Consider the following 25,512-nt stretch of genomic DNA (forward strand, 5'->3'; position numbering starts at 1 on the left):
AGAGAAATCGGCCACACAGGGCAATAAATCGAAGTTTCTAAGAATGCCCGGAACGTGTAGATTGAGTTCCCGCGGCAAAAAGACGAGTTCAGATTCCTCTACACTGCACCTTTAAGGCTGGCGTGGTCTCAGGTTCGAGTTTCGACGCAGGAATGATTTTTATTCATCTGCGAAGTCCCCGAGAAAAGGTGCATAGCTTTTCTTTGTAGCAGCATGACTGGGCTAAGGGCATGCTAATGAGTAATTAGTGCTTTAATAATAAAATACGCTTTACGTATTATTACTTGATAAATAAAGCAGCTTAGTGTACACTTGGAACCTTCCAGCACTTCGTGTCCAAACTTGAATCTACCATGCAAGAACCACTACGGAACGTTTAAAACGCAAGAACTGCGCTACAAACTGCATCGTTCGCTATCTTTTTCTTTCTCACGTCATGTGCTTCAATTTACTCTGCAAGTGCATGCGTGAAACTGAAGCGCGGTGATATTTTTCTGCTTTCCGAGCCGCCATCTGTTTCGAATTCGATGTTAGGGCGATATAAGCTTTGAGCGCGACGGTTGCTGCGTGTGCTTTCATTTGGCATCGTTCCAGCCGTTTCGGCATAACCAGACCAGTGCGCTGTTGCAGCCAAACATTCACCGGTAAGCGTGACAGCGGAGGAAATGGAAATACCTGCTACTCCTGTAATTCCAGGCTATCTTGAATCCCGTTATTTAGGAAGCGAGCTATGTCTCCGCTAAGACCACGGGATATTTCCCCACAAGAAACTATGTTTACCCTCCCTTACAGACAAGAGAATCAGCTGATCTTGGTTCTCGGTTGATCGACCTCATCCCTACTGGTCAGGAATGCCTGGTGGATGAACGAAGACGGTGGCCACCCTCTGTGATAATTGCACAAATTTCAACAGACAATCTGTATACCGCCCTAAATAAATTCTTGTGAGGAAGGCTTCAACCAGGAAGACCACCTGGGAGTACGTCACGTTTCATTGTCCAAATAGTATTATTGAGCCATTCACACCTGTACGTCTGCTGTTAAGATTCCTTTCTTCGGTCCGCTTTCTGTGCAAGAATCAGGAATTGATAGTTCTCATGCAGCCACTTTCTTGTAGCCGAATTGAGCCAGACCAAGAAAAGGGGCCGTGCATGGTTTATCCCTACATGATCTCCTCCTTTCCTATTTGCACCCTTAACCTTGTATGTTAGCAGAGAAGTGTCCACTGGGAGTGAGATGGCTACCCAGCCTTTCGTGTTTTTCAGAGCCTCCTTTTATTTTATGAAGTTTAGTCGTAAACAGCCGGACTTACTTTCGGCATGGAAGCCACAGGATTGAAGGGACTTTCACCGTTAAAACGCGCCACGAAATGACGGCTAAGTGTGCGTCGAATAGGGACGATCTTTAAACCTGACATTTACGTAGAGTGCTGCTATGGCAAAAAAAGAAAACAATGCTGGCAATGTAATGCAAGGACAATATAGCCTGGAAGAACATCGACCTGCTAACTGTATTCAGTGCGCTTTGTGAAACGTCGCATCACAGATTGCAGAACAACCGCGCGAATGCTGCTTAAGGACAGCTCTTACTGCAACCACGAAAAGTGTTGAAACATTGTGCAACGCTCTCTTTCCGCCCTTCGACGCTGAGCGAGGTGTCGGTTTGCCCTTGAGTAAAGGTGTTACGACGGGCAAGAATAGTTTATTATCGTCAATTGAAGCCTCCCCCCTCGTCCTTCCTGGGACGTTAGCCTGTGAAGCATTACACTTTGATCTTTTCACCTCAAGCGAACAAGAAAAAGAAAGTGCAGAATTTTACGCGTTGCACGCAGTCTTGGTAAACGGCCTGGAACAAGTGCAACATGTCTGTGCATTCCACATCACCTTTTCTAGTCGAAAATTTACATGATGCAAGGCAGCACGTACAAACAGCCCAAGAAAGAAGCGACCCACGCAGAAAATATCGAAATTGTTCTTGTCGTTAGAAGAAAAATGAGCGTAACATGCTAGAGCCAACCTGTCGTACCGACATATTTTTGGCATAATGGCAGCATCTTCTGTAGGGTGCAGTGTAGTTCACTGTAGTGTAGTGTAGTGTAGTGTAGTGTAGTGTAGTGTAGTGTAGTGTAGTGTAGTGTAGTGTAGTGTAGTGTAGTGTAGTGTAGTGTAGTGTAGTGTAGTGTAGTGTAGTGTAGTGTAGTGTAGTGTAGTGTAGTGTAGTGTAGTGCTATCTCCTGTCGCCGCGTCCAAACTGGTTCGTCGTGACGACATTTAGAGTTTGAGTTGTGAGAGTGGTTCCATATTCGCGCCAAAACAACAATTTTCTTTTCTTTACGGGCAGATTGCACCACTTTTTACTTGGGATGCAGAACAGATACGAATCTGCCAGAAAAGAATGGTGAACGGCTGCGTTACCTGGAAAGGAGTCGACACTAAGCGCACCTCACTGAACGACCCGCGCCGAGCAAAGTTGCCGACAACGCTAGCTAAGTGTGAAACAGTGCAAACATGGAATGTGTTTTCGTTTTTGGAGTGCAGAAAAATTCCGCGCCCGCCCGCCTGCGTCATTCCTCCAAATTACACTGAGAAAGTGCAGCAGACCGAAGCATACGCTCTTCGAGCATGTGATAATGTGTGGACTTTTAAAGCGGAGGCAATGGTGCACTGTAGCTACACGTTAGAGAAAATAGGGGAACACCGCAGTTGGAAGCCTGTCACTGGTGTTATATACCGTATATAAGGATTGAAGACTAAATTAGCAGTTCCTGTAAAGGACCAACCTTAGTTAGAAAGTTTTTCCGAACCTCCTCACACCTGGTTCACCACAATATTGATGGTGCGGATTCACCGGCCAAGCTTCACTCGATACATCGGCAAAATATTCTCTATACGACTGTTACAGCGATGTTTTCTGTATTGTGTAGGCGCCATTGAACCTTGTTACACTGGGACTAAAAAAAAAATAACAGGTGTCGATGACGGCGGGAATGACCTTCGCATCCGTTGCAATGCTTTTATCGTGTTCGAGCAACTGTCGAATTGCGGACCTGGGGAGTCTGTCAGCTTTCACATAAAAAAAAGAGAATGCACATGCCAGCGAGACGCAGCGTGCAGCTGCTGAAAAAATGCATTTCCACCAATTGCCAAGAGACCCTGTGTTTTTCCTCTATTATTCTTTAATGTTATTCATCTTTCTATTCTTCCAAGTTCACCTGGATAACATGGATAACGTCTACTTCTATCTACGTGATCATGTAAGCAGCGTACACTGTATACGGCCACGCATACTGTGAACGCTTTTAATGACACGGCTGGTACATTTTGTTATCCAGGTGGGCTTGATCCCATGAAAGCATTTTTGCAAAAAAAAAAAAAAAAAAAACAGCACAAAAAGACATGAGATATACCTAAGCGCTGCTGCACAGCGCACAAAGTTATGAGGCATGTGCATGAGCTTTTGGGCATGTGCTCGTGTGCGCGTGCGTGTCTGTGCACGTCTATATAGAACATCCGCGGGGCACTCGCGAAATTTGTGTCAGCAGTATTCTCGGCAAATGTTCACCCACGACGTCAAACGCATTAAGCCAAACAAGCCATCTGCCATTCAGGGAAATCAAGGGAGTTGGATCTAGAGAAGAAAACAACGGTCATTTGATTTCAGGAGCCCCGAGGCTCGTGGAAATGTAGAAAAAGGAAAGGAAGAACGTTACGATTATGCTCTCACCATAATGCGTCCGCCCAGTCGAGCTGTCTGTGCTTTCGTGATTTGTGCCTTTGATTTTTCTGCGATGAAATGGAGAGACTTCACCAACACCTGCGCGTAGCTCGCTCGGACAACTCCTCGCTGCCGGTGACGTGGCGTTACCGTTCCGTTGACGTTATGTGACGTAATGGTCACGGGATACCTGCTGATCACGTGGCGTGTTACTCCAGCGTTCAACGCAGACGACACCGCCGACGCTCTCGCCAGAAGCGAGCCACTGAAAAGGTTCGCTGTAAAAATAATTAGTGCCGCCGCGGTGGCTCAGTGGTTATGGAGCTCGGCTGCTGACACGAAAGACGCGGGTTCGATCCCGGCTGTGGCAGTCGAATTTCGGTGGAGGCAAAATTCTAGAGGCCCGAGTACTGTGCGATGTCAGTGCACGTTAATGAACCTCAGGAGCGGAAATTTCCGGAGCCCTTCACTACGGCGTCCCTCATAGCCTCACACCCTGGGTCGGTTTGGGACGGTAAACCCCCATAATCCATAAAAATAATTAGTGCTCTTTCCCTCTCTCTCTGGCACACCGCAGAGGCATTTCAACTGCTAGCATTTACAAGACATCAGTTAGTTTCGTCTGTTTTACGCTCAATACTCTCCACTTTCCCGCCGAGCATGTATGAATCGGGCGCGGCCTGAAATGACGCAACCGAGGAACAACAGCGCGAAATCACTCCGACGGCTAATCACTCGGTACTCTTTTCCGGCTCCCCAAGCTCAACGTCCTACGCCCTCGGTGTGCGCTTCATTGCTTCGTCATCTGTCGCAGTGGTGTCCGCTACGTCTTCCTATTCCTACAGTATTTCACAGTTTTTTACCAAGCCCTCCCGCCGAAAGCGCAATATAAACAAGAATTCTGACAAGGTGTTAAAACTCAGCTGCGGAGTTAGTCTGAACCAAAAATATGTGACATTAGGCACAGTTACGCAGTCGCCTTAGCGATAAAGCATGCTTTTCCTATCTTTACGATACATGCAATAAAACGGGAACCACAGAGCCCTTTCTGGCGCATACTGTCCCCTTAGGAGCCCATGTATTCTGCAGAGCCTATAGCACGGACACCCCTCTCAAAGAGGCTAAGGTTTGGCCCTGTAAGTTGTAGGTGTTTAAAGGTCTTTTCGGCATCATGAAGGGAGACTGAGATGTCACTGATGCATCTTAATCGATGTGATGACATTTCAAATTTCCCCAGCTAGCTTGTTCTTTGCTGTATTGAAGCGCCCCCACTGAAGGTATTCTTTGATCTTCGCCGTATTTGTAAGTGCCAAGGGACTAACTTAACAAATTTAAGTTCCCAGACATAAAAACTACAGTACCAACTTGTTACCGGGCAGACCGGCGTTCATAGTTCATTAACGTTATGATAGGCTTCCAATATTTCTGCAACAAAATTGTTGCTGCTCCTCACCCAACTCTAAAGCGCCTAGAAACTAGTCCAGTAAATAGTTCTGAGATGTCATACATGGCATACAAAATAGCGCAACAGCACACATGGACAATACAGAACACACACGAGCGCAATGTATGTGTTATTTGTTGTCCAGTTGTGTTGTTGCGCTATTTTGTATGTGATGTGCTACCAACAAGCCGAAAATAGCGCTTTATTAGTCTATTTCTGAGATGTAGAAGGTCCTGCATCAACACGTTACTGGGGGCATAGTCACGTTGAAGTTGTGTGTCACTGAGTTCTTATTTTGCCCTATACGTACTCACCAAGCTGCACGTTCCACACCCAGCTTTCGGTCATATGATTCATTAGGATGGTTTGCTTTGGTTTATGGAGGTTTAACGTCCCAAAGCGACTCAAGGCTACGAGGGACGCCGTAGTGAAGGGCTTCGGATAATTTCGACCACCTGGGGTTCTTTAACATGCACTGACATCGCACAGAACACGGGCCTCTAGAATTTCGCCTCCATCGAAATTCGACGCCAGGGCCGAGATCGAATCCGCGTCTTTCGGATCAGCAGCCGAGCACCATAACCACAGAGCCACCGCAGCGGCTCATATGATTCATTAAAAGGTGTCCATATTAGTTCAGCGGGTAAATGCTGGCGGGCTGCAGGGTTTCTGTACGTGCTACCTTCGGCTCCCCGCCTTTTTTTCTCAGGGAACTGATTTGTCAGGCTGCTTTCCAACACAAAGGGCAGGGTCAGACGTCATGACGAAACGAGGTGAGGGATGCAAAACAAAATTACATTAATACTAAAAATATTTCAGAGAAAACGAAACACCGGAATTCGAGTGTGCACTGTTCGAAGCTGAGAGAGCCACACCTGGTCATAGCTGCTATTAGGTTTCAGACAAAGCTTTGGCGTGGGTGCCACCACACAGCCCCTTTAGTCATGTAGACACGAGCACCGCTACCAGCAGCCAAATTCAAGCTTTGATTTATAGCGGAGTTGCTAGTGACACAACCCGCCACGGTGGTTCTGTGATTCTGAACTGCCGATGCTTTTAGCGCGTGGAAGTCTCTTCTTTCTGAACTGTGTTGTCGCGTGGTAGTGACAGGCACAACAGCAGAGAACAGCCGATCAGGCTAGCGTGGGACTCAAATTGCTCATTGGAAAAACTCGTGTCCGCAAACAAAAACAACTCCTCGGCGGAAAGGACAGCGAGTGCGATAAACGGTCGTCGAGTTAAGAATGGCCGTTGCTCTCTGCCGTGCTGATTTTCAAAATCTTACGACGAATTTTCGACATAAGGCGCCTAGAGCCCATACGACAATCACGAAGACAAATTAGTTTGGGCAGACGAAAAAGAAATAATAAATAAATGCGGAAACAGTTGAGCGTGCGGCTACAATAATTACATACGATTTTGCTCGTCTCTTGCCTGGCAACCAGAGTAATAAGGCCGCGTGCCGGTGGATTTAAACAAAGGGTTGATAGAAAAAAAAAAAACATTGCAAAGCTCCGCGGTAATATATGTGCCTGTTGTTGCGACTGAGAGAAGGATGAAAAGGAAAGTGCACGGGCCTGTCCCCTGGCTCCAGCTGAACCAAAATCGCTGCCACGTGCAGACAGAGTAGAGTTGAAAGAGGAGTGAGAGAAATGATTGAAAGAAGAGACGTGCGTCGCAACAAACCGCACCCGTCGAAGCGACGACGTCGGCTTTAGCAACAGGTATTCCACCGGCAAGGAACCCTCACCGACAAATGGTGAGAGCCCCTATATCCCAGCCCCGAAGGGCCAGGCCAAGCCTCCCTCCACCTGCCTATCTTTTCGGCAAATAAGGAAGCTTGTAGCGTTGCTTGTCCGGTATTGAGGGTGGAGTCGTTGCTAGTGGCTGACGCGACAACTGCTATCACATAGCATCACATACTGCTATCACATACTTCAGCAACTGCTATCACATAGCGACACCTGAGATAAACGTTCAACAAAAACTGCTGCTATAAAGCAACACTGCAAAGCTAGTTGATGCGTATTATTTCGCCTAAACCGCGCATAAGAACGACACAGTAATGACATGGATGAGCGCTAACTGGCAACTGCTCTTATTTTGGCCGAGAGGAGACATATTTATATAATGTGCTTCAACAGACCAGCAAGAGTCGAGCCACTTGTCTGTAGTGAAGTCGTCATTTGCATGTAAAATAGCAGTCTGAATGTGTGTGTTGTCGCAGAACAAAAGCGCCTAGATACATCCCTAGCTGCCATAGTCAGCGTTTATGATATTGAATGGTTTGGTTTGGTTTATTGGGGTTTAACGTCCCAAAGGAACTCAGGCTGTGAGGGACGCCGTAGTGAAGGGCTCCGGAAATTTCGACCAGCTGGGGTTATTTAACGTGCACTGACATGGCACAGAACGCGAGCCTCTAGAATTTCGCCTTGATCGAAATGCGACCGGGTCAGCAGCCGAGCACCATAACCACTGAGCAACCGCGGCGGCGTCCTAATTGAAAAGGGTATACGATGCGGTAGTGGAGGGATCCGGATTAATCTTGGCCGCCTGAGGCCCTTTGACGAGCACTAACATCGGACAGCATACGGGGCGTCTTTGCATTCTAGCTTCTATTGCGATGTGGTCAATGTGGCCAGGTTTCGATCTCGTGACCTTGGACTCAGCAGCCGAACGCCAAAGGCACTGATGCACCGCAGCGGCCCCATTAACTAATGTATCTGAAAATAAGCCGAGGAATCTGCTTCCAAAATACCAGGCTCCTCCTCTGGGAAACGATGTCTGTCATAGCGCCATATGGCGCTACTACCCCCCCCCCCCTCCCCCCTCACTCCCTTTTAGTTCTTTTCAGACAAATGAGCAGGACATACCTCAGTCCTCAGTTGCGTGTTCCTACTGAGCCCCAATCCTCTTGCTAACGTTTTTATAAAGCATCACTATCACACTATGACCATATCAATGTTTGTATCAGGTGCACACAGCAGTCTTCCCCGCGTCCCAGGTTCTTTGCTCCGTTAAGGTCGCAATTTGCATTTCCGCAGCGTATTTATCAACCGAGACACTACGGAGTGAAAGGGTCGATGCTCCATGCAGTGTTTAAACTTTTACGCGACGCCCCCCACAGCGCTACGAGGAACAGGGTAGGCATCAGGCGGAGAAGTCCCGGCGGTAGTGTTTGAGCTGCAGTGTCACCTGTCGTCCTATCTCGTGCGTCAGTTATGATGTACAGACTGCATGTTCCTGCACAGGTGACGTCTAGCTACCGTCTACTTCATATCTGTGGGAAGCAATTGTCTGAGGAGTACGGCCTCTTCCGAATGAAAATTTAACGCACTAAATGCTCGTAGAAGTTCGAGTGATACTAGCTGCACTACGAACTAGTGAGATCATGCGCAAACCGATGGGAGGAAGAACAAATACGGGTAGCCGAGGAAAAATAGAAATGTAGCCGAACCAAGAATTTTAGACATTAAAAAAATAAGGAAGGAAAATATCTCAGACATAAGAAATTGTTATGGCGAGCGCTATTTATGACCGGATAGTAATCGAAATGTATGTTTTCCACACAAGGTGAAGAGTGAAGCTCCAGCGTGAAAAGATCGAACTAATTAGACACGTACGAGCTCTGATTAGCAAAAAAGACTGCTGTAAATGTTTCCCGTATTTTTTCTTGCGTAGGGCAAAGTATAAACTTGCGCGCACCTTCTCCCTCTGTCGTCTAGACAGACGGCAGGATCCCTGAGCATTTGAGATACATAAATTGTGCCAGTAATTAGTCGTTCCGAATTTCCTGGATCTACCTTTCTGTCTTCTGAATGCACAGTAATGTCCCGGATGGTGGTCGCAGAAGCTAATTCTCTAGCTTTAATAAATGGCGGCGATTTCTGCACGAGGGTTAAGTAGTTATTTATACGTCGCTGTAATCAAGGACAACAATCGTTTCCCATGAGTGGTCAACAACCGATCCAGGAGGCTAACGGGGGGGGGGGAGCTAACCCCTGAACGAAGAGTGACTGCCCCTCTATCGGCATTTGACGCCTCTGCGCATCGACCTGAATGAGATACCAACGCTTCCTGAGATCCAAAACATGCCCTGGCAAAGGCCAATAACCTCACTGCATGAAGCATGCATTTGAGCCCAGAAAAAACAAAAAACTACGTGAAAAGGAAGTGGGCAAGAAACGGGATAGTAAATATCAAGCGTCAAGGACTGCAGCGGAGACAAAAGTAACGAAAACAAAGGGAAATGCCGGCCACTGCTCTTTCGCACCCATATAGACAGGTGCTGCGACCGAAGAACTAGTAGAAAAAATAATTGAGGTTGCAGGCCGGTTTGTAACTGCCTTGATTTGACCTTAGCATTTTTTTTTGCCTCGCTTCATTATATAAAATGACCTGCAGTCCATTTTCTTTTCTTTCTTTTTTGTAGCGGAAGTAAAGAGCGTTAAATGGACCTAGACGGGGTAAGCCATCTGAAGAAGGTTTGGTTTTATGGGGATTAACGACCCAAAGCGGTCCAGACTATGAAGGACGCCGCAGTGGATGGCTCCGGATAATTTCGACCACCCTGAGTTCTTTAATGTGCACTGACATGGCACAGTACACGGACCTCTTGCATTTCGCCTCCACCGAAATGCGACTGCCGCGGCCAGGATCGAGTCCACGTCTTTCGGGTCAGCAGCTGATCACCATTGAGGAACCACGGCGGCGTCATCTGAAGAAGGAATGACAGATCGTCTGCCATGGTAGCAGTAGAAGTAGATTCCAAGGGAAAGGAAACCTGGTCGGCGGCGGTATAGAGTCAGGCAGACAGCTATGATGAGGAAATCTCCTGGGACATGGAGGCAGCATTTGACCCAGGACAGGGTCAATCGGAGGTCAACAGCACATGCCTTTTTCCTTCTGTGGACGTAATTAGGTTGATGATGATGACTGCTGTCTTTCTAAGGGTACTGCACCGCAGCTATTATCGGCGCGAGTAGTGCGCACCAGTCTCACAACCTGCTCCGTAAGAGCGACGCCCTGATGAAGCGAAGCCAAACGTTGCACGGCTTGAGGGTCGTCCAAGGACCCCGTTCTTCGGCATCGGGGCGCGTATCATCAACCGTGGTTAGACACTCTCTGCTCCAAACAAACGTGCCCAGAGCGCTGTTTTTACTTTTTAAATACCAACGGCCGCTCAGGACACTCCACCGCGGAAACGCCGAGACGCGTGCGCGGTCATCGTGTGTTTGAGGAGGGCGCTGCCACCATGCACTCTAGGGCGTTGACCTGGAGGCTAGAGAAGCGGCGTGTTGCTGCTGCGTCTACTACCTGTGAGTCGGCACGTGATGTCCCGTCGCGTGAATGTCGCGTTATGAATGACAATGCGGTGGTGTCAAATACCACGCAGAATCACTGCGATCGATTGAAGACAGCTCGTCAGATGCTTCGTAAAGTCCAGACGTACAACATCATCACCCCTCCACGTCTGAACCTGTGTTGCCTCCTTTCGAACCCCTCAGGCCTCAACAGCCCCTTCGTGTGCGGTAATTTCCTGCCTCTTCTCCTGCCCAGTCGCTATACGATCTCCCCATTTCCTTCGCCTCTTTCCATCCTCCCGACGTTCCTAGCTGGTGTTGGCCCAACGGGAGAAGCAGCTAGCCTGGCCTTCCAGGACCCCGACCTGCACACCTTGAGAAGGTGAAGCACAAAAAAGAACAACTCACAGAAGAAGGAATGACAGGACATGGGCTTCTCGTCGTCCCTTCTTATGTGTGCTGCCGTTTCTGGCGCTTCTTCAGCAATGCACAAACTCAACCAGCAACCTGTTTTACTGCAAGACCTGCTCAACGTTTAATATTGGGCCGACAATAAAGCAACTTTGCTTTCTCTCTCGACATTATCTGCATGTCTATAGCGACAGTGAAGTTCGCGGTGCCGTATGTTGTTTGCTGCATCCGGTCGCTTTATGGGAATGCCCATTAAGTCCCTTTTTCTTGGGCCCTCCGTACAACCATCATCTTTAACCCAATTTCCCTCTACGAGATCAAGAGGGAAACCAACTGGCGCAGCCGGCAGGATTTGCTACGTCTTCCTGCTCGAGGTATCTGACGGAGGGGCGGAGGATCAAGTCGGTGGACAAGCTGCAGAGCGGTACGTCCTAAAGGAGGAACGTCAGCGTCACAGAGCGACGTTGAAAGCTTCAGAGACTGCTGGTCATTGTCAACGGGACGTAGGAGGCTGAAGTCGGCGAGGAGCTGAAGGAGCCAGGCGACCGACGTGTCGTGGAGGTGCCTAGTCCGTGAGCTGCGGAAGGAACCAGGCGTCCCCGTTGAGGTTCAAGAGAAGAACCAGGCGACCAGCGAGTCAAACGAGGCAGGAGCTTCAAGTCAGCGAGCTGCTGTGAGAGCCGGGGCTCAACTCAACTCATCCGCATCAAGGAGCCCGCTGTCGTCACTCAGGGCGACGAGAGTACCGTGGCAGAGGAAAGCAACCTGCGAGGTAGGATACCTTTCTGCTTCCTCCGAATTCACCATGTCGGTGTAGTGTTTTCGTGCTATAAATGATAGCACGGAAAAGGGAGATGGCTGCCGTACGGTATAATTGGGAGGGCAAGATGCGATGTTTGGAGATTGAGGAGGCAGAAAAGCTGCTTGAAATTGAGAATTTGAAACTCGTAATTGAGCGAGAAAAGATAAAGCTCGCACAGATGCAGTTGAAAGTAGGACAGGGAACGAAAGCTGGTAGCGAGATGTTATTCGCTGCAGTTCAATGTTTTGACTGCATGGAATTTGGGCATCTAATGATTGACTGTCCGAAATCGAAGCGAGAACAGCATGTTCCCGTATTGAGAATTACCTGTGGGCCAATGGCTATAGGAGTGAAAGCTGCAGCGGTTAGGCAGCAGGGCCCAACCGTGTGTGCCGTGCCAGGAGAGATGGCCGAGGGCATAGGGGCGTTAGTCACGCCTTTGAAGCTCTGCTTGTCAGAGCAAGCCGAGATAGAGGAGACCCAGGAGGCTCATGAGTGTTTTGTTTGTGAACAGGAGTTCAGCATTGAGCAAGAACAGGTTGGCGCAAACTCTGGCGCAGCTGTAACGCTCGACGAAGAGCTAGAGCAGGCGCGCATAACGGGAACACCCTTTGCAGGCGAAGGTAAGCTGGCTGCCAAAGATGAATCGGTTAGCCAGCCGGAGCTGACACTCTGCGCAGTGACAGCAGATGTAGCGGACGGTGTAGCGAAGTTGGTGACACCTGAGACGCACTCGCTGTTAGACCAGATAGAAAGAGAGCGGCTACATCAAGAAAATGAGAGAGCTGATTTGGAAGAGCATTTCAAAATTCGAGACAAATCTGAGACGCCGGTAGAGCTTGAGGCCAATTCGGTAGCTGCAAAAGTTTTTGCAGCAGATTGTGAGCTAACAACGAGCGATGAGGCTGCATTTGATGCCGAGGAAGGAAGGAATGCGCGTTTGATCACTGCAATGGTTTTCGAAGCTGATAAGGAATTGCAGGATTCGGATAATGCGTCTGTCCCTGTGGGTATCGACGTGGAGGAGACACAGTATGCTTCATCGCCAGAAGTGGGGAAGCAAGCTGGTGAAGGTAGTTATGAGAACAGAAGGCTCGAGGGCATGATTTTCCTTGAAGTGAACGTCGGTGGGCAGTTGTACGAAGAGCTAGGGCTACTTGAATCTCGATGCAAAACTGCATGCGAAGTAGCCGATGAGAGGCCTGACCCTACTGCGAAACTCAAAGAAGGGGAGAATGCAGACGCGAGGGCAGTAGCAATCTTCGTGGCCCGCGAGGAGCAGGTGTGCTCTATTGATCCGACGGCGGCGGCAGCATTTAGAACCGGTGTTTTCCCGGATAATTCGGAAGTTGGGTCCAGTCTTCTGGGCAAGGCTCAAAAGAAACAAGTGTTGTTTCGAGATGTAGGTGGCTAGAATTTATTTCTGCCAGTTTGGGCACCGATCTGACATGGTGAACTCTGGAATGTGCAGATTGGTTTCCGGCCTTGTGTGTGCGGGTTGAAATATCCGCTGTGTGCGCGCATGTGTGCGTGCTGGTGTACTGACCGGACAGCCGGTGCATGTGTGCGTGTTGGTGGACTGACCGGACAGCCGACGTACGCGTGTGTGTGTGTGTATGTACTTTTGTTGTTGGACACCGTGGCTGAACTTTAATGTCCCACTGACAACAAGTGTCTGTGTAACATTCTTGGTTGGGAGGAGTGAAGTTCGCGGTGCCGTATGTTGTTTGCTGCATCCGGTCGCTTTATGGGAATGCCCATTAAGTCCCTTTTTCTTGGGCCCTCCGTACAACCATCATCTTTAACCCAATTTCCCTCTACGAGATCAAGGGGGAATCCAACTGCGACGTTGGACTAAGTGAGCCGGACATAAGAGGACACATCGAGCGACTGCTGCAGTGATACACAGGGTGTTGTACTTGCATTGGTTTAGGTGTTGTGGATTTTAATTCTTAACTCGAGTCGTTTTTTCTTCTTCCCTTTTATGCGCCCTCTTCCTTTAAGAGTGTAGGACCGCAAAGTGGAACCTTCTACTAGTTACTCCTGCACCCTCTCTCTGTCTTTACATCCACTTTTTCCCCATAAGGTCCTTGCGAAAGTAACCGTAGAAGCTTTTCGTTCAATTGCAACAGTATGCCTTTTGGCATAAAGTAGTATCCAACAGGTACAGATAAACACCGGATTCCCGAAAGAAGATCAGCAAGGTCTGGTGGTGGGTCCCGATATCCAATTTTTCGCATCTGGCGGTCGACTTGGGGGTGGTCCGCATCGAAGAAGGTGTTTCTACCGGAGGGCATGAAGGGCGAAGCAGGTCCAGAGTAAGGTGTCCAGTGTCCACCTCACAAGCAGGAGCAGGGACAGCGGAGGCAGGAGTTGCCGAAGGGGGCATCGTACTGTGCCGGACACGGCTAGGTTACCGAAGGGGTGAGGGCGACACGAAGGCGCAACCTTCGAAGCAAAGCCTCTTCCCAGCATGCAAGGCCGCAAGGGAGGACGGTGCCACGCGTTGGGAGAAGTGCTTTCCGTCTTCAGAGAGGTGGGGGCTGACTGAAAAGGATGAGCAGGTTCTGGGTCGTGGCGTGCTCCATCCATCAAAGCTTGAGTGGGATGTGAATGCTGACGGGTCCTTGTACTGTCACGGAGAATTAGTGAAGTCTTGAATCTCTTGAGCCATAAAGTCGCAGTTGAGAACACGATGCGGATGGCGCCTGAGGAGTCTGATAATATCAGTGTGGCTTTTAGAGGATATTAGAGCGCACAGTTGAGTCAAGTGCTGAAGTGCGCACTTAACATTTCCATCGGAAATAATCAGACAACACTTTGAATCATGTAGAGTGAGGTGAAAGACCCAATCACCAAGGCTCGCGGCATCAACAACTGGGACGAAACGGGGCTGCTCGGTGATGTATTGGGTGACATCTTTTGTGTTTTCGCGTCGGTAAGCCAGTTATGCTGACGTCTGATGTCGGCCTGCTACTGACGGATGGTCCTAGACACTCGTGCATAGGTGATGCGTCACAGCTTTTTGAAGCATGCGTCATCGCCTGCTATGTGTGCGTGGACACCTGATGGCGTTACTCCACACCCTGTGCTCCTCACATTTCGAACATAGACTTGGTTTCATTAAATGGCGAAATAATTTTAAACAGCTCCTCCTTTATTTCAGAATGTCAAACGCTGCTCATTAAAAGCAGAAAGGAAAGAAACCAAAAAGGTCGGTGCTGGTAGTCCTTTATGGTCTGGCCATCTTGTGGATGGGATTGTGGCATTGGACGAAACGAATCAGTCGATGGTGGGGCTTACCTGGGTACAGTGCCGAGAGGATATAATCACCTGTTGTTATTAAAGCGCATAGTTTGCCCCATGTATCTAAGAAGAAACGCTTTCCATGAGATATGAGTGCTCTCCGGCAGGCTTCAAAGGAAAACTCGCACTAGTTCCATTTCCAACGGGCACAACTCAGTCGTTGCGATGAACTACGCCAGTAATATTTCAAGCCTTGTGTTAGTCAAATGTTGCTACGAAATCCAATCTGAGTGAGTGAGTGAGCCATCGAACAACTTTATTTTGAAAATGTATGATGCCCCTAGAAAGGAGTCTCAATCGCAGCGGACATTACCCCTGCAAGTTCCACCAGCCATTCATTGCTGGCTAGGGCCGCCACTGACAGCACGTAAGTTTGAGATGTGGCTCAGGGTAAGAATGGCATAGCAGTGCTAGACCGCGGGGAAAGTATATAGGCCTACATACCGAGTAAGTACACCGGGGTGGACCGACGGTGCGGTATAGATAGGAGTAGTGAAGAGGAGTTGGGACGGTGTCAGTCTGTGCTAGGTACCAGATGGCGGCTTGTGGGCGAGAGAAAGAGAGAGGATTCAGATGTTGGAATCTTATCTGCGCGCGAGGTCAGGAGACTAGGATACATGAAATTTAGACAGAACAAGGAGAATGCAAATAGCCGATAGCCATGCATCCATAATTCGTTTCATTTCCCAAGAGACTTCGCTGACATTTCATGCCTTCTCAAGAACCTTTCCAAGTAACTTATATAACGGATTATTTACATGTCAAAGCAACGCAGTTTGTCCGGAGGCAAGACAAATTTTCCCCCACGGATATCTTGAACGCGAACCAACTCCTCTCTTCACGAGCGTTTCAGCATTCCGCGTTCAACGAACTGAGGCCGCCACGGTGGGAATTGAACCTGCGGTCTGGAGCTAAGAAGGAGAACACCACAGCCACTAAGACACCACTGCGGGCAAAGGAAACAAAATATATTTCACTTGTCAGGAAGTGAATTAAAATACAGGGTAAATGGGATGAAACTTCCCAGAAAGCTGCGATATGACAAACAAGATATGGGGCGCTTCTGTGTAGTATCTCGCAGTCCCAGAAATGTCATGCTCCCGAATTTGAGCCTTTCTTGGCTAATAAATTTGACAGAAAACGTCTCCTTCTGTGACACATCGGTGAAGCAGACGTGACAGGCTCAACGAGTTTGCCCTCTTATCTTCTTTTCCACCAAACATCCTGCGTGACCGATACTGATAACTGTAGCAGTGAATTATCGCGAAATAAATTACTTCGATGCAGTCCAGCGGGACTTGATGTTGCGCCAACAAAACTCTTCGTGACACGGATGCACGACCCGTTGGAACTGATAAAATCTCTTCATGCAACAGACAGTACCTGGACGTGTCGCACAAAACATTTGCGCCGTATTGCGTCAGCAGCGAAGTAGCTGATAGCGAAGCTAAAAAAAATAAGAAGGCCAATAAATAGTGCTGAAGACAATCGCAGGCGACGAACTGCGGCAGGGATACGTGCATTCCTCGGAGGCTTGATAGCGCTCCCATTGTTTGCCAACTGTGTCGGCTCTCCGTGCGTTCATTGTGCATGGACAAGTGAAAACTGAGTCTGGGCGGGCGGCCTCAGGTCTGCCGAGACGAGGCAGTCATAGGGGGCGTTTTCTATGAAGTCTGTGCGAACAACTGCACGCAACTGCAGAAAGAAAGCTACAGTCACCAGATTGTTGGGATTATCATGCAAAACATACGTGAAGATCACACTCAGAGACTCGTGCTTCTCTTAACCCCTCGTCATTACTCGGATCATCACGATGTTATGTGTTGCCTCACTGAAATTAGAATGCCTCAATCGACTATCTACCGCATGAAACGAAAAGTAACAATTTATGTCACGTGAGTATCATCCCTGCTAAAGTCCAGGATTCTTGGAAATCAATTTTAATTTTGAAGCAAGTGTGGAACATTGTAAGGTACTGTTATGGAAATAGTGAAGGTGTGGTTCATTCTTCTGACGTGTTGCAAAATCTTTCTTTGGAAGTTTGTCCGTCGTTCGCATGGAGTGGTTAAGACTGTCATAGAAAACCAATAGGGAAGTTATTTGACGATAACAACACCGTTAGTAGTAAAAAAAAAAAATCAAGCCTCTCGAGGAGAGATCTGCGGAGATATTGATTGTTGAATCGAAATTTTACGATGTATAAAAATTGTGCTCATAAACCATTTCCTACTACAGTCCAGTCAGTGCGAAAGCACGGATTTTTGATGTTTGCCTCACAAAAGGTAAAGACGACGATGAGCAGGCAGTGCCGCAGGCTAGACGAACAGACAACGGAACAGACTACTAAATAAACAATGGACGATTTTGGTCGCGGTTGGTACCCATCGGATTAGTGCTTACGCATTAAAATGCGCTTGTCCAGAATTTCTGGGTATGATGTGCACTGTAGGAGAAAAATCTCTGCCATTCATCTCCATTAGCATTGTGCTATGCCAGCAAATTTCGTAATTTCAGTGGCCTACGTGACACTCTACACTGTTGTTCAGATGTGATTCTCTCCAAATTCTTGCACCAAGCTGGCATACAGCTGGCTTTAGACAGCCTATGGTAGCTTCTGTTAGGACTCTGCTCTAGGAGACACTGATCCCTTGCGCGTTATGATGTAATCGAATGGTACGGAAGCTGACACATTCCCAGCACTGTCTTCGCAGTTTACCAAGTTACCCTACGACGCACGGAAGGCTCATACATGAAGAAACGGCTGCTAGTCAGAGGGAAGTTGAAGATCTTGAGGCACACCACACTCCAGACAACTCGTCATAGCGAAGTTGAAGGGGCTCGGCGATTACTTCGTTATAGCCGTAGCTTCGTAATAGCCAGTGTTGACCGAGCTGCCAAGGAGAATCGTACTTATTTTGTTATATCCATTATTTAGTTATAACGAGGTTTGACTGCATAATCTTACACGACGTGAGCATCATGTTCACAGATGCATGCGAAAGCAGCCTGGCTACGGCTGCTACGTGCTGCAGGTCACCTATTCTGCGGCCCTATATTCCTGAGGACGGGTGCTTCGTAGCGAGAGGAATGAAGCGCAGTTAAAACAAAGCAGGAAGAGCTTGCCATTACAAAACATACGCAGTACAGTCCGAGACGCGCTCAGGTTTTTAGCCCTCGAACACAGCAGTGGTAGTCACTGCCGTGCGTAAGTTGCCGGCTGCTTGCTCTTAAAGGTTGCAAGCCTATGAATCACCGGAGTCCGGACCAGTGCGGATGCTTTGAAGTCATTGTTCGTTCGACTGGAGCTACGTCATAATTTATGTCAGCTTTGCATTCTCTTTCCCGCTTAAGTTTTCCGAACGATATGCAATTCCTATTTAACTGCTTGCGCCAAGCACTCTGTATTTGGCATGGAAGACCAAAGTAGTTGTTGTGAATATGCTGTGTCTTCAGTCGTGAGCTCTTGCGCACCGAATACAAACAAAAGAACTCCCAAGCTAGCTTCCCGCCAACACTCAAGGACAAGTGATAGCGAGAGCTATGCTGCATTTTGCCCCCCCCCCCCCCCCCACACACACACACACACACACACCCCGCCGCAAGTGCACCCTATCCTACATCTATTTGGGCCCCATGACTACAGGTGGCGAAGTATTCATGGCCTCACCAAATCACATGTACCGTAGGTGTTAGACGCACATGGGCAATATTTTTCGCAGGCAAGAGCAAATTGACAGAGATTTGTCTCACGACGTACAACGACGCCAATGCGGACTTACACCTTTCAAGTGTCTACGTAGTCTGTCTGCTGATTTTACGCTCTACAATGCAATGCTCACTAAAACATTCAAGCACTAAATTCTGCACAACACTCCCAGGCGAGACTAAGCCTATGTTTCCCAACGAAATAAAGGAGACGCAACACGAACAGGATTCGTATTCGTGTGAGGACAAATACGCGTATGGCAGCAAGTTCAATGCACAGCGCTGGAGATTCTGCGATTTCGAAACAATGTTACGATCATCGGTTTTATGCTATCCTCCTAGAGCACCTGTGAACGTACAGAAACGCCTTCTTGAAGCAGCAGTGCTGCCTTGCAGGGCTGTTGACCCCGTTAACTCTCGGCAGTGACTGTGCTATGACTAACGCGACAGATAAGAGTCACGGCCACAGGCTGTTCCGCCGCGATTGTTTGCAAATCTTCTGCGCGCAACATTCGATAAATAGCGAGCGCCTTTTCACAGCGGCCGTTGCATGAAGAACTGGTAGAGAATAGTGAGATGACACTGAAACGAGCGCCACCTGAACGAACTTTTTATTTAAAGGACTTCTGCAAAATTCTCTACCGAAACGACTTGGATCTAATGGAGCTGAGTTTCATTTGAACGAATTTCAGCGCAGTGCAACTCACAGTTCCGCGAACAGTTTGGAAAGGGCTTAAGAACTGCTTCCTGGTCAGAATACATCTTTTCGGCAGACACGCAGCAATTTTCTTCCGCTAGGCTGTGGAAGGTGTGGTTCCTAAACTGGGAAAGTTGCGAAACCTGATAGCGACATATTTCAGCTTGTGAAAGTGCAGGATACCGCACCGATTGGTATGGCTGCGGAGCAGGCTTGGCGCATGAATTGTTCTCGTGCGTATGGGCTACAATCAGACTTTTTGCCTTGATTGCCGTTGCAACTACACGTAGACACTAAAGTGCACGGTGAAATCGAAAGCCTTTGCTGCTTACCAAGAGTTTGTAACTGGGGTAGGTACTTAAAAACAGATTCGCTCAGTTTACCATGGTGACACTTTTTAATACGAGAGGTCGGCAGAGAATTACTGCAAACTACCAGAATCGCAGAGTGCACATTAAATCCGTTGGAGTTTTCCGTATTCGCAAATAAATGACTGTATAGGAACCATTTGCAAGCCTAATATGTAGTTAGGTTCATCAAAAAGAACCCCTGGGTGCTTATTTCAGTTGAGCGAAGTCTCTAGGCGAAAATTTTCTTGAGGTGCCCTGAAGTTCGTTAAAATGGTATTTCGATTCATGATGTGGACGAAAATTTCGCGATCAATTGCTTAGCTACAATGATGTTATCCAAATGGACATTCGAAGAAGCTGTCCTGAGTGGTGCAGTTAACTTCTCACGATCACTTCTTCACTCCCTTCCCCTCTCTACTTGGCTGCGGTGGCTCAATGACTTTGGCGTCCGGTTGTTGATAACAAGGTCGTGGGTTCGATACCGGCCGCGCGGCCGTATTGGGATAGAGACGAAATACAAAAATGTCCATGTGTGATGCCAGCGCACGCTAAAGAACCGCTGGCGTTCTAATTATAAATTAATCTGAAGGCCTCTATTACGGCAGCCCTCACAGCCCATTCATGTGTAGCCCATGTAATCATCATCATCATTATTATCATCATCACCATCATTCACTAAGCCTCAAAAGCTACTCGGTGGGTGGGTACGAAGAGAAATCAGTAATTCTACGACAGAGTCCTCATCTAAAACAATCTTGATATAAAACAATTTCAAGGTAAGGAGCGAAAAATAAGCAGAATTATACTAATGAATACACATCACAACGAATGAGGACACTGAAAAATAATGAAAAAAGTCGAAGTACTGGTGAATAATGACCGATATAATTTGCGAGTAGCTGCTGTCATGAGGCAGCAATTTCATGTCGTGACCTGCTAAGCGGGCCTGAGGAGCACGCACTTGGGGCCTCTTCGACGATGTTCTCGAATCACAGGCTCTAAATGTACATTGAAGATGTACCAGATTTTCGTCAGCAGGGAGCATACACAAACGCCAGTGCCGTAGCTGGCAAGATTCGGTTAAAAGGTCTCTGAATTGCTCGATTTGACGATGAACGATGAAGCACGTGCATCCTCCACACAAACGTTTGGTCTGACTTTCGAAATTCAGACGGCTGTGAAAATTTTTTATGGTTTCTCTATTCTTGCTTCTCGTAAGATTGGATATGACGTGACACCGGCAAAAGATCCTCAAAGCAGCTACGTAGCTGCTCCTGCTACACTGCTTCACTGCAAAGTAAAGATTACATATAAAAGCTGCGGAGCTGTGAGCCACGCTGTAATGAAACCCACCCCACGAATTTCGACAACCGCTTTTTTTTTTTTAAACTTAACTTGCATCAGAACTAGAGCAGCGGAGTGCTTTCGCGTCCAGCAGAATTCAGCTGATGCGGCAAAAATCCAACCCTTGACACCGTACTCATCATTCCACCGCCAAAGCCATTCTCAAGGCCACCGCGAAGAGTGAGGTTCTAGAGCCCGTTGAGATGCCTGCGAGAGACACTCTAAAGCTCGGTAAGGTGCCGTACGCTATAGAGCTCAGTGGGTTTCAGACAGAGAGGTTGTAGAGCGCAGTAAGGTGCCGGCGTACGAGGCTCTATGGTAGTGTGAGGTGCTAGAGATGAGACATTCTGAACACTGTGAGAATACAGTGAGATATCTGCGAGAGCTGTTCGAAAGCAGAGTGAGGTGCCAGAAGGTGAGGCTCTATAACACAGCGAGGTGCTAACTTCTCGAATGCGACAGGTGCCGTCAAAAAGCAGCTCGCGGAACATTGCAGCGTAACCGTCAAACCGGCAAACAGATACTGCTGCGGCCGGATACCGTGGTACCAAAAACCGACGTAATGCACTTAGTCAGCTTGACAGCTACGCTGTTTACTCATGCACGTTTATATATGTACGAAAAATCGATGAACCTGCCTCCGTTAGCCGTTTCGTTGATGCGAGGCAAGCAATAAATGCTCGAGGCGCAGAAATCAATCACAAGCCGCGGCACTTTCTCTGAGCGCTTTGAACTGTGATGCGTCGAGCTCGATTTGCCGCAGTTGTGCAACGAAGAAGAGATCATCGATGGACGCTAGCCTAATCGACGGGGTGGAGACACTATACTCTGGCTTGTACAAAGAGATAGATAGCTTTTAAAACAGTGACGGTGTATCCAGCTGCCATGCAAGTACGCTTGAGAGGGTCTTCGGATTCTACACTGTCCAAAAGGTGATCTTTGATGAGTGTTCTCCTTGTAAACATACTACGTAAACGTATTATCGTAAACGTATTAGCGTAGACGTGTACCGGTTTACCGGACGCATCCTGCGCAGTTGCATGCGCAGGATGCGTACACCCATGCGTACACCCATGCGTACACCCATGCGTACACCCATGCGTACACCCATGCAGGATGCAGTTGCACCCATGCAACTGCGCATGCGCAGTTGCATGGGTGCGCCCAGAGACTACTGCTCGTGCGCGGCCGGCGTCCAGTAAACCGGTACACGTATGCGCTAATACGTCTCCGGTTCGCTAAAAGTGCCTAATATCTATCTCAAACGTTGGAATATCGCTCTTCCTAACGTCAGACAGCCCAGTTAGAACAAGATGGCGCCGGTTTCACAGCAATCCCATCCCAAGAGCTTTTAGTCGTCCCCTACAATGTGATTCGTCTTTTGTCTGTGCCCACTTCTTTCCAAAGAATAGCAACACGCCTAAAGAGGACATTGACACTGTGTTGAACCTGCAGCACGTTTTCTAAAATGAGTCAGCGCTAATTCAAAAATTCGCGATCAGTTTTGGTCTCCTGATAGCAATAGTTAGGTGCAGCGTTATATTAATGCCATTACACTAACACGCCATGTGAATGGCGCCACGTCGAGAGCTCTGTACAGAACACAAGCTTCGACAAGCATTTTTCTTTCTTTTATTGCGAAAGCAATACTGCCTGCACTTTTCTGCCATCGATGGAGGCTCATCCTTCGCTCCGGCGCAGCTGCGGCGCGCTACCACGTGACCGCGTGACGTCACGACAAGAGGAGAGCTGGGGGCCTAACTCGTCTCATCGGTGGAGGCTCATTAATTAATTAATTAATTAATTAATTAATTTCACTTAATGCCGAAGAAGAATCTATGAGTAGTGCGGAGCGATATAATCACAAGAGAAGAAAACGCCGTGCGGAAGAAACGTCGGAACAGAAAGAAGAGCGTCTTGCTAATAGAAGATTGCAGTATACAGCCAAGAAGAAAGAGCAGAGCATTGGGGTGATTCGAGACGGTGACATCGTGGCTCAGCGACGTGAAGAACATGAGATAAGGGTTGGCGACTTCGAGTCTTGTACACGTGAATTCGAGAAACGAAACTACCAGCAGAACCAAGCGCATCCAGCTGTTATTGCTTTCGCAATCAGCCAGGCTTAACCAAGCTAAGCCTTCAGCCAATTTTTTTCTTCTTCCAGTACATATGCACGTGCGCCTGGTTTGCATATATAGTGACGTACCGACTTATATTTAAAATAAGCCAGCAACTATGCTTGCAACATGCCTACGGACGAGGCTGGCCGTGACGGGAGGAAACGAAAGGCGCGCAGCGCAAAGCACTCTGGATTTCGCGCGCAGGCGTCGTACACTCTGAAAGCAACGGAATTAGCAGCAGCACAGCACCGAATGCCACGAGTCTCTCGCAGCCTTCGTTGCGACAGGGTGATCGAGCGGTGTAGCGCTAACAGTTCGTTCGTGACCCCTCAGCAGTGCGGCCGAACATTTTGCGCGCGATGCAAGCAGGGGGTGGGGGTCACAGTCCGTGATCTTTACATAATCGCCGGCACAGACGCGCTGAAATTCGCCCTTGGTATAGCACGAAGCAGCGCTGGCGCGACTGTTTGCTTTACTTTATCATTATTTATTTTTTTACTTTTAGCGGCAACGACATTTAGCAGTCTTATCGGAGATGGGCGCAATGCAACTCGGGAAAAGAAAATTCTGGGCTGAAAACGACATGCCGTGCGCTGGATAGGTATCGTACATGCATAGTTAATTGTTCGCGGCCTGTCAGGCTGTAAATGCTGCGAGAGGAAGTGGGGCCTATTCGCATATAAAACACCTACAAAATTACAACCAGCCACGGAATTGAGTTTACGAACAAAATATTTCAAAAACATGCTTTTGGTTCGATATTTTCTGTATTTTCCTTTGCTTTACGATTATTGGTCTATATTGTAGAGACTGGGGGACACTATTGCTTTCTATGAAAAGAAATGTCGTTTCGCGGCCCATTCATTGTATATTCGCAGTATAAAAGTTCACCATTATGCTTTCATGCCTGCCATACACATTCTGCACGAGCTACGTTGCCTGTCCTCGAAATGTCAAGCGTATGGCAGTCCATGAAGCTGCCACAGCACCCTGGATCAAAAGATACATGGAACAGAACCATAGATCCATAGGGAGACGTGCATATTTAGTCAAGCATGATTTTTTTTAGAAAATAGGAAGGAAATAAAACGTTCCGAGATCTCAGATTTAATCCTGAAATACTGCTGCGCATGGTAACACATTGTCGCCGCTATTGTAAAGCCGGACACATTATCCGTAACTGCAACCTGCAAACCTTGCGCGCTCATATGCTCTTTTGATACAGGAAGCGGTATATGGCTACAGTGAAATGCATGGCAATACAGCGTGAGTGAGAAAACAAGAATAAAAGAAGGATTCGAACAGTGCAGATAGATTGTAATGTGCCCGAACAGCGTTCTTAAGACAGCGACATTTATAGCCGCACCTAAAATTACAGGGACGATTTTGCATTTCGGCAGCAAAGGATCGCGGCTCTCTGGAAGCGATTTTATAAAATCTTCGTCGACATTTAGAAGTACTTGATTAGGCCGGAAAGCAATTCGTATTATTTGCAAACTTAACAGATCTTCACGCAAGTCAGACACGACTGCAGCAGCAAAAGCTATCTACGCGCCTACCAAATATCAGCGGTGGAAGCTTTGGGGGCGAGCTTAACGTATCTCCACGCAATACCACGCGTTGCACGTTACAAACATATGCCCGCCAAACGCGCAGAATGAGTGGTACATCCACGAGACTTGCCTTCGTGACGAAAGACGACAAGGACGAAACCAGGCCTGGCAGAAGGCGATCCCAACGGCGCGTACGCCTTAAAGACGCTGGTCGTCGCCGGAAGCTGTCAGCAGTAATCCATAGCACTGCTTCCGCGTAGCATAGTACTCGTCAGTGCTCGCCAAGAGGCGTTCCAGCCGTCCTGGAGGGCAATTTCGCAGCAGCACCGGACATGAAGTCAGCAACAGAAGAGGACGATGCGCAGCAGATTTGCAGTGCGTGCTACTATGAGCGTGTCCGCTGGATCACTAGCGGTTGGCGGCCGCCTCAGCTGTTGCCTGCCTGCCTGCCTGCCTGCTGCAGCCGCCGCTATCCTGCTTACGTGTGAATCGAAACAGGCGGCTGCCGCACGCGCATGCGCCGATCGCCAGCTGTTCGAGCTCCGGCAGCGAGAGAAAAGAAAAAGAGCGAAAAAGCAAAACGGCTGGGCCGCATACCTTCGCGCTTTTCGCCAGGCGTAAGTCTGTGAAGTTCTTTGTCCGGCTTCCTTCTATAACGTCTTCCTCCGAATGCGTCGTGTGGTCCCTCTCTCTCATCCCCCCCCCCCCCCCCCCCGACCTCCTACGCCTCTACAATTTAAGTTTATTTCTGTTTCTCAGCACG

At 48.3% G+C, this 25,512-nt stretch overlaps 1 protein-coding gene across 2 annotated transcripts in view; it reads right to left on the reverse strand.

Annotated features, from left to right (window-relative positions):
• The window catches only part of LOC149359774 (dual serine/threonine and tyrosine protein kinase-like), an 85,221-nt gene extending 60,018 nt beyond the window's left edge, over positions 1 to 25,203 (reverse strand). For both annotated transcript variants that reach the window (XM_089571895.1, XM_089571894.1), the window contains exon 1: positions 24,880 to 25,203. The gene's annotated coding sequence lies outside the window, so the exon portion shown is untranslated. The remainder of the gene's footprint in view (positions 1 to 24,879) is intronic.
• Positions 25,204 to 25,512: the final 309 nt, after the last annotated feature.

Source organism: Amblyomma mixtum, chromosome 2 (assembly GCF_055824585.1).
Source record: "Amblyomma mixtum isolate Tamu chromosome 2, ASM5582458v1, whole genome shotgun sequence".
In the NCBI taxonomy this organism is placed as follows: Eukaryota; Metazoa; Arthropoda; class Arachnida; order Ixodida; family Ixodidae; genus Amblyomma; species Amblyomma mixtum.